Source organism: Carassius auratus, unplaced genomic scaffold (genome assembly GCF_003368295.1).
Source record: "Carassius auratus strain Wakin unplaced genomic scaffold, ASM336829v1 scaf_tig00020605, whole genome shotgun sequence".
In the NCBI taxonomy this organism is placed as follows: domain Eukaryota; kingdom Metazoa; phylum Chordata; class Actinopteri; order Cypriniformes; family Cyprinidae; genus Carassius; species Carassius auratus.
In genome coordinates, this window is record NW_020525038.1 from 113200 (window position 1) to 123798 (window position 10599).

Here is a 10599-nt window from a genome sequence, read left to right on the forward strand (position 1 = left end):
CCTCCCTTTTAATCCCATTGGCCGATGCAGTCTCGGGATCGACCAGCTGTTTCTTGTTTTCCCATAGCGCGATTGGTCCGAGCGACCTGTCAATCAACGGGACTTTGACAGATGACACCGCCCTCATTACTGCTAGTCGAGCGCTGACAGGCTACTGTACCCTTTAGTGAACGCTGATTGGTCGAGGGCGCTGGTTGTCAAGGCTTAGTGCTTCATTCACCATTTTGCGACTGTAGAGTACCCTGGAACCTCAACGGCTGGAGTTTTTTCTCATTTGCGGAAGAAAAACACTCTTTGCAAAAGCTTTCTCGTGGATTCCGTGGTTTCATAGGCTTGGCTTTCGCCTCGACACCATTTCGACGGCTCTGTAAATATTCACGGGGTGAGTTGAAACCTTTCATCTGCATTACTGCAGTGATCTTCCTATACATTTAACGCTGTGTGTTGCCTTTACGTCGCGGACGCATCTATAACGTTTCGCTGTCAGTTGTTTACTTTCCTCTTACTGGATTGTGTAAAATGGCGGAGTAACATTAACTTAAGCATTTTAACATAACGTTACACACACACATTGAAACGGAGGGGTGGAGGTGCACAGTCAGCCTAAAAACTTTTTTTCCTGAAAATATTTAAAGCTACAGCTTCAACAAACTGCTTTTGTGTAACGTTATTCGTGTACCTTTCAGAAACTGTCACTGCTTATTGTATATCCATAGCTTTTCACATTAACATATTGTTATGTTATTAACGATTGTTCTGTTAGTTAATCTTGATTATATTTAGATAATAATATATATTCAGGTGCCTTCAGTACATTTAACTCGGATGTTTTCATATTTATAGCCTAAATTTATTTGTGTATTTGAGAAGGATTGTTTTTTCTTTTTCTTTATTTCTTCTTATTTTTTAATATCACGGGCAACGTCTCCCTCGATTCAGGAGCCTCAGGGAGACGGAAGCTGCTGTGCGGCCTTGTGTTGTGGAGGAGGCCTACAGCACTCGACTGTGTCGTAGGTGGTTGTAAGCGTAGAGTAAGGCACTACGACCAATAAAAGCGCTTGACACAGATACGGCGGTGTATGTACTACTCAGCAAAACTTTCGCAAGTCGACGACAGCAGCACCATTGTTGATGTCAGACGGCGCTTTTACTTTGTTTCAGGGCATTTGAGTTTATTTGGAGACTTGCTGTTGGATGGGAACATTTATTAGTGTGCTTTTGGCGAGTCATTATTTAAATTTTTTTTGCCAGTTCAAAAAGTTTTACACATACACACACACACGTATATATTTAACCTGTTAACTGCCACCCGGCCGCCTAAGTTTACTTCACTACATTACAATTAAATCCTAATCTAATCATGACAATCTATATATCGTTGGAAAGGTAGTTGGAAATCTATTTTTTTTTTTTTTTGTTAAAAATTATGTAGGAAAAGTAATAGATTAATTTATGGCAAGAGTGCACCTCAAAAACCTACATCATAACAGGAGTTCTGACCTTTGTCTAGAAAAAAAAAAGTCGTCTTTGTTGACTTTTTCTCTATCACACTTTAGAAATCATCAGAAACTATATGTCACTTGAAAACTTAAAATCTCAAAATTCATCATTTTAAATTCAAACATTACATTACCATGAAAATGGTGCATCAAAATCATGTTACAAAATGTTTTCAGGTCATGAATTATAAAAATATATGTTTGGATCATGCACTTTCAAGTCTATGTTCAAAAATGTGAGTCACAGCTCACAGGTTTAATTTCATGTATTTTGCTGACCTTTCGTCCAAATTGACTTACAGCGCATTAGTATAAATTTTACTAGTTCATTAATTTTTCTGGGAATCAAACCCATAATTTTGATGTTGCTGGTGTCATCTCTATGGTTTGAGTTTCAAAATCATTAAATAAATATAAAATTCACATGAAGCGGGTCTCCACCTTATGAGCAATTGAGCATTGTCATGTTGACATCACATGACACAGTGTGTCATGCAGAGTTTACAATTACTGCTACTTGTAATGACATTATAAAGCATAAAATGATATTAAATTAACACAGTGATTATAAAATATAAAATATGTTTATTTTATTAACATATAAACTGTTTATTTTATGTATGGCACTTTAGAAAGCACATATTGTTGGTGTGTAAGAGCATGGAATCCGCAAGTCCATACAGAATAAGGACGCATTGAGTAAAAAAAGTGATGTCAGTATAACATCCAAACAAGTGGTACTATTGGGATAAAAACTGAGTGCCCTTTTAAATAGAACCTTTCATTATTTACATGTTGTGTTATCTTATATGCACTGGAATAGTTTAGTGACCCAAAAATTTTACTCAGCTACACGACAAAGCAATAAAAGTCTTAGCAGGTCTTAGTACACTGTTTTATGGTATAATTTTCTTACTGGAGGTAATATACTGCATATCTTAGATTTGCATATTGCCTACAAACTTGTCTTACAGTGCAAATGGCAGTGTGGTTACTGTGGTTTCTGCTCACAAGAATAGGACAGTTTTCATTGCGGACCTAAAATGATCTGTTACGTCTTCGTCAATGGCACCATGCATTGGCTTATCAAAAGAGGTCATTCATGTTCTGACCTTTAACCATAATATATTACCCAGATAGTACACATACATCTGCAAGATCGCTTCATCTGGAAAGCATCTGCTGTGTACAAACATCTGATAGACGTCTTTAAGATGTCAGTTTTCATCTTCTAAACGTCTGTTTGATGTCTGATATGAAATGTCCTACAGATGTATTGCAGATGAGCAAACACCTTAAAAAATACATCTTGTAGATGTAAATGCAGATGTCAAATAGACGTCTCCATGCTGTATGTGTGCTAACAGGGTAGATGCACATCAGTAATTAAATGAAGACCAGTCAGTCATATTTTATATTCATAAAACCTGCATGCAGGTTTTGAGATATTCAAAGTTTAAATTAATTGTCATTTGATTACACTGAATTATTTGTAATATGTAGGGCGTATATAAGATGGTTTGTAGCAAGTGTGTTGAAGTGTCTAAATATATTTATACAAACGTTAAGGTTGATAACATATCTGTGGGTTTTAAATGGGCTTTAAACACAATCCACACTGTAAGATGTTTGGATGGTGAAGAAAAGGGTGTTTTGGTAGGAGGAAAGAATGTGTAAGTAGTAATGTGTAAGGATGGTATTGTACATTGAGATATTGTAGTGCTGTGACAGGAAGTGAGGACTGTAGGGGTGGATTGCCTCTGTAACGAATGCAAAAAGGTCATTTGAAAGAGCGAGTGATAGAGAGCCTTAGAGTCACAAAAATACCACTGAACAAGGAATTCCCCCGCCTCCTCTGATCCAGCCAAAAAAACAAAGTGAGTGTGTGACTTGTCTGGGCAAGCATTTTTCATTTGTGTTCTGTGTTTTTTTTTTTTTTTTCTGTGTTAAGTTGTTATATCCACTTTTCAGGGCTATGTTTTCCATTTTCACACTTATAGAGATGTTTTGATAAGATTAGGCACTAAACATACAACTTTATTTTGTGCACTAATTGTTTTTTTTATTGTATATGTTGTATTCATACTCCCTTCTCTATATGAGAACTGTAGTGCTGTATAACAGACTGATCCACCTCATGTGCTGTGTTTCATTGCAGGCTCTAATTTAAGAAGGAAAGCACAGCGCAAACAGGAAGAGGCTTGGACAAGAACAGAAGAAAAAGACAGAGAAGGGGCGGGATGCAAGAGGGAAACAGAGTGGAAGATATTGATAGGCTGGGACTCGCAGGAAATCAGGGGAATTAGAGACTCTCTCAGAGCAAGAAAAGATGAAGCCCATTAAAAAGCAAGAAAGGGGGTCGCCCCCATCCACTCGCGCCAAAGGAGTTAAGAGGAGGCCAGCAGATAGTAGCCCACAAGAAGAGAAGAGAGAAACTGAAGAAAAACCCCAAATTTCACCTACCTCTCCCAAGAGACATTTCTCCTCAAATTCTGACTCATCGCAGGAAGGGCCACTGAGAAAAAGTGGGTCTCCAGAAAAGGATGGCATCCTCAGTATAGCAGTGGATTTTGGGAAAACAGAGGAATGCCCTGGGAGCTCCAAGTCTGGCGGAACACAGAGTGACAGCAACAGTAGCACGACCAGTGCCAGCAATAGCCCCAACCCTTTGTTTAGTCGTAAGACGGCCACTTTTAAGACCCGTGTGCCCAAGAAAAAGTACATCTCAGAACACTGTGCAGGAAACCATGGCAACGTCAGCACTCCCAGCACACCCCCACAGAGCAGCAGCAGCTCTCATAATGCAAGTGGTGCTAGCCAGGGCCCAGCTGCCTCTGCTGCGTACACAGACCTACAAGGTCAAAGCCAGCTGGTTGAGGACAGCATCACTGGGTACAGACACAACAATGTAACTGGGCCTACAGGTAGAACTGCAGGTGAGTGCAGAGAGAGGGATGGGGTGAGCACATCTAGCCCACAGCGTTGCTCCTCAACTGATACAGCCAGTGAACACTCAGCCGACCTAGAAGTGACAGCTTCAAGACGTGATTCTCACTCCAACTCCCAAAAGCCACAAGCACATAACACTTCAGCATCCTCACAGGAGAGCCTGTCATCTGGGTTAGCTGGAGTCCTTGCCAAAGGTCTCAAAAATCAGAGAGTTCTGGCCCGACAGGGTCCCAGATTAGGGGAAGGCTGGCCTCACGATCGGGGCCAAGAAATGTCTGGAGTGTTTCGTGCTGGAGTTGTGCGGAGAGTTAGCGAGGAGCATGGGACTGTGGAGGTGCAGCTGAATGGAGAAAAGACCATATGCAAGTACCCTTTTAGAGTGGCTTCTGATTCTGTTGACCTTATTCTTGATGCGTCACTTCCAGGTTTGGCACCGGTGGCTATAGGCACACGAGTCTGCGTCCCCTTCGGAGGAGGTGACGAGGGCAGTGAGGGAGCGCAACAGTGGTACAGAGAAGGTATAGTCACTCAAGTCGATCCACACCCAGCAGTGTCTTTCCCGTACCGCGTTCAGCTACGGGAGGATCAATCTGATGAGAGAAAGGAGAGGAGAGGTGTAGAGGATGATGGAAGGGCTCAGGCTATTTGGGTCTCACGACAAAATCTCCGCCTCCTGGTTCCTCCATGGGACCTAGAGCCACCCCAGCCAGCAGAGCCAGGGGTTGATGGTAGGCAGGTAAGAGAAAGAGAGTGGGAGGAAAGAGATGACATGGAAGTGGAGCAGGAGGTGGTTCAACTGACTAGACCAACATTTGTTCAGAGTTTGTTGCATCCTGTGACTGTACCTTTCAGCTCACCCCATTCTTTGTCTTCTGCCGTTAACCCTGCCATCACATCTGTACTCAGTGTAGCCTCAAACAGAGACTGGGAACAACACAGAGGGAAAGACCAGGAAAGAGAGTTGCATAGGCACTTAGAGAGAGAAAGGGAACGAGATCGAGATAGGGAGAGGGAAAGGCAAAAGTCTCATCCTCTTCATTCATCTACCCCAGATGGGGTGGACTTGGAAGTCAGCTGTCTTAGTCAGCTAAGGGATGGTGGCATTACTGCAATGGGAAGCAAAGCTCTGGGGGCTCCTTCTCAGCATCGGCCCATTCTTTCTAAACCAAACTACCTCAGCCCTCACCTTTCTGTGGTGAGAGGGCTTAGCACCCCGATTGCACCCCATCTGCCGCTTGCTCCTCACCCAAATCATCCCCCTATGCTCCTGGGCCTGGACTCAGCCACAGGTGCGCCAGTCATCTCTTCCACATCCCAGCTTCCTCCCTTGCCCCAAAGCTCTTCTCGAGGCTCCCTGGACAAGACCCCCAACTCCAACTCGCATGGTGCTTCAGGGGGTGGCTCTGGATCCTCGTCCTCTTCTTCCCGTTCCCGCACACCCCTCACAGCCGCTCAACAGAAGTACAAGAAGGGCGATGTGGTATGCACCCCTACAGGCATCCGCAAGAAGTTCAATGGCAAACAGTGGCGCAGACTGTGCTCACGTGAAGGCTGCTCAAAGGAGTCACAAAGGCGCGGCTACTGCTCGCGGCATCTCTCCATGCGCACCAAAGAGATGGAAGCTGGAGGCGGGGTTGGCCGAGACCGGAGTGGTGCCAGTAGCACTGGCACTCTCACACCTGACCTTCGTTTAAGTGGACGCACCAGCAGCGAGTATGACTGGGATGACAACTCACGAGACAGCAGTGAAGCAAGCAGCCGTGGCGGGGACTCTCGACCACGTCTGGTGATGACTTCTCTTATACCACAAGAACTTCCACGTGACATGTCCCGTTTTGACTTTGATGAGTGCGAGGCTGCAAATATGCTGGTTTCACTTGGCAGCTCGCGCTCATGCACACCTTCATTTTCACCTGTATCCAATCAGTCACCATTCTCACCTGCACCATCCCCCTCACCCACACTATTTGGCTTCCGCCCAGCTAATTTCAGCCCCATCACAGCACCTCTGACCCCTCGCCGCCCTCGACATCTCAGTGGCACGAAAATCCCTGGCACTCCCAGCACAGAACGTGAGCGCTACATCTCTGGCATCATGCCCACCTTTCAGACCAACCTGACATTCACTGTACCCATGAGTCCCAGTAAACGTAAGCTGGATGCCCCACCACCCCCGCTGCCCAGTGCATTAGACTATGCGAAATCTGATCCCCAGTTAAATGACCCCAGCCTCAGCCTCAACACAGCAGCATTCAGGGTTCTGTCCCCCCAAAGCCAGCCTACCACCCCCTCATCTCTCTCATTCCCTCGACAGAGGAGTGTCACAAGTCGACCCTCATCCTCTGCCGCATCCACTCCACCCCCTATGCTGGTTTCTCCCACACCACCCTCACCCCTGCCACAGGATCCCAGCTCACGTCGTATTGTTCCCCTACGTGATTCGCCCGTCATCGTTCGTAACCCCGATGTACCACTGGCAAAATTCAGTGATGGCCCCTTGAGCCGTAGAGGAAGCTCACGCTCTAGGGAGCACAGCCTGCCCCCTCACCATGCCATGGGCCTCCAGGCACCTGTGCCCATCAATGGCGCTGCCACCAATGGAGCCGTTCTCCTTCGCAATCCTGCTCCCACCTTAGTCTTGGTGACTTCCTCTCAGTCATTGACACCTGTGGCTCCTGGACATCCCGCCCATTCAAACTCTGCCACTTTGAATGTGTCCACTTCTAATGCAACCACTGGACCTGCCCTTGCACTATTAGGCTCAGGATGTAAAGAGCAAGAGAGGAAGTCAGGTGGACCTGCAGATGCAGGTGGTGCTCTCCCACAGCCTGTGGCTTGCCATCCTTCACCCACAGCTCTGTTGCCCCTCATCCTTCCAGCCGAGTCCCCTCACCCTGCTCCTCGCAAAGACATCATCATGGGACGACCTGGCACTGGTAAGAAACCTAAAATATAAATAAAACCAATTAGAGCACTAACATTTGTAAATTATTGATTACCAATGCCACTCACAATTTAAAGTATGAATGAATCCAATTTAAAATGTGAACATGCCAACTTATTATTGTGTGTACACTATGATTCAAAAGTTCAGGGCATAATAGGTGTAATCAGTATGGTTTAAAAAAATAAATTGATATTTTTATTTATCAAGGTTGCATTAAATGAATCCTTCTCCCTGAAAAAGATTCTAACATGTTTCAGAACAAATCTCGATCTACCAAATTCTTCCAATGCCAAATTATCTAGGCAGTTCTTTTTACATGTATTTTATCCAAAATTAATTTATTGCACATTTTGTTATGTATATATTTTTTTTTATTAAAGAGAAGATAACATTTTTTCTGGATTAATTTGTGGTGGCCAGAATATGTTGTTTTGTAAGTTGGAGAACACCAGTAAACACTTTCTGTTTCTTCTCAAGACTGACAAACTGTGAAAATAAGGGGGCTCAGAGTGACTTTGGTATGCTGGTCAGCAGCAGGTGTGTTTGGAGTGTGTGTAGTGAAGAATGAATGCACTGTGCTTTCAGGGTCAATGTTTCTTTAGACAGTTGCAGCATGTCTAAAATGATACACAGGAACTTGCCTAGACTTGCATGGCTAGAGGGTGATTGGACCGCCCGATTCTAATGAGTACTTAATCTGAGTTACACAGTTTACTGGAATGACAGATGCCTCGACAGTTACACACTTTCTTTGTTTTTACAAATCACTGATGTACTGTATGTATATGAATGGCTTTCATTCAGGTTCAGTCTGACACAGAAAGGTGTCCTTTTTCACCAGTTCCTTCTTAAGAGAATAAGAGAGGCTGTAGGTTTTGTGAAAACAGATTTGCGTGTATGTAAAAGGTTTGTCTGTCTCTTCATTTAGTTTGGACCAACGTGGGAGCCCCGCTCTGTGCCAGTGTTTGCGTGGCATTCGTTGGTTCCTTTTCTGGAGACCAACCAAACAAAAATGTCAATGCAGCCTGCAGATGGCCAAACACTTGTAAATCAGGGCAAAGGTAACATTTGCACAAAAAAACAACAAAAACAACCCAGAAACACTATATTTAGACCGTTACAGCTTTTTGTATGAAACTACATAGACTATACACAAAAATCACATTCACAATATATGTTTTCAGTTGAAAGTTTTGAACTGAATAAAACTTGCAGAACCTCGCTGTGGAGTTGCCCTTGTGACTGAGGGACCTACTGAACACCCAGCACCACAGAGAGGTTCGCCCGTCTTGCCCCCCTCCTACTGCTGAAGACCCACCCGTGGAAGAGAGAGGTGACAGTGAGACCGAGAGTGAATGCTGATGACCTGTAAATATCTGTTTGCATCTCACCTCTTGACAATAAAAGCGAACATTAAAGGGATACTCCACCCCAAAATTAAATTTGTCATTATTCAACTTACCCCCATGTCGTTCCTAACCTGTAAAAGGTTCGTTACACAATTTAATTTTTTGAATTATAATCAGGAGGCTTGTGACTGTCCCATAGACTGCCAAGTAAGTTACACTGTCAAAGTCCAGAAAACTATGAAAGACATTGTCAGAATCTGCCATCAGTGATTCAACCATAACATTATGAAGCGAAGAGAATACTTTTTGTACACAATAATAATGACTTTATTCAACAATTCCTCTCCTCTGTTTCTCTCCATATCATCGTAGCGCCATTTTGAAAATTATGAGCTGAACGCAGGTAGCGTACGCTCTTCTAAGTCAGCCCTGCCACAAGGTTGCGCTGTTTTCTTTCAAATCAAAGCATAAATATATGTACAAAAAACGTATACTTGTGGCGCCGCTGATACAGAAGAGTGTACACTGCCTGCGTTCAGCTCATTATATGTGGAGAGAAACAGAGGAGAGGAAAGTCCATGACAGATGGAGTATTTGGATGACGTCTTTCATACTTTTCTGGACCTTGACAGTGTAACTTACTCGGCAGTCTATGGACAGTCACAAGCCTCCCGGTTTTCATCCAAAATATCTTAAATTGTGTTTAGAAGACGAAGTAAGCTTTTACGGGTTTGGAACAAAACATGGGGTGGAGTATCCCTTTAAGATTACAATATTTTCATTAATATCGGTTCATAATGAAATATAATATAAATATATACACATATGGGAAAAATATTTATTAAAAAGAAATCACAATAATTTCTTAGTTTTTCACTTTTTCTGATACTGTTCTTGATGCAATTCTTTCTCTCTCTATTTTATTTTTATATTGTTTTTCAGTTTTTTTCCAGTTCAAGACATGCTCCATCCATCAGCCCAGTGAAAAGGCGCACACAATCTCTCAGTGCACTCCCAAAAGATGGTGACAAAAAGGTACGTTTTTATTTGTAAGTCTATTCGTGTCCAGGTCGGCTGCAATAGTGACAAACAGCAAGACATTTTGTCAGTTGCTTGGTTTGCTTTGAGTAGCACCCGACAGTCTACTTTCTCGATTTTAGTGAGAGCATAAAAAATAACCTTGGAAACTTGTCAAGGGTTTCAGTTTACAATCATTAAGCATTGCAATCATTAATTTCCCTTATTGTCTTCTGTTAAAAGTGCTATAAATATGTACACTCTCTGTCTCTTTCTCTCTCAAACCACAAAGAGGGAAAAGGACCACATCAGGCGGCCAATGAACGCATTTATGATCTTTAGTAAGCGGCACCGTGCCCTGGTTCACCAGCGGCACCCCAACCAGGACAACCGTACTGTCAGTAAAATACTGGGTGAATGGTGGTACGCGCTGGGACCCAAAGAGAAGCAGAAGTATCATGATCTTGCCTTCCAGGTACAGTCATTCTGGTGAAATATTGTGAAATACTTCATAAGAGGAAGATGTCATTCCATTGTGCTGTCTTTCCTTTGAAATTAAGACATAACGTTAAGTAAAATGTGGTTTTGCATTTGAATTACTGATATCAGTTTTTACAGTGGTCGATATACAGTAGATGCAAATATCTGGAAAGCAGGGTGGTTGATGGCCCATTTAATGTCAATATGCACTTCTGTACATTGTTTAAATGTTTTTAAAACATTACACTCGTGCTCTCTCATGCTAATCAAGGCTGCATTTGTTTGATCAAAAATACACCCAAACAATAATAAAGTTTGATTTTTAGCATCATTCCTCCAGTCACATGATCCTTCAGAA

General features: G+C 43.1%; 1 pseudogene; it reads left to right on the forward strand.

Annotated features, from left to right (window-relative positions):
* The first annotated feature begins 200 nt into the window (after nucleotides 1-200).
* Nucleotides 201-8724, forward strand: LOC113076510 (protein capicua homolog; annotated as a pseudogene).
* The last annotated feature ends 1875 nt before the right edge of the window (nucleotides 8725-10599 follow it).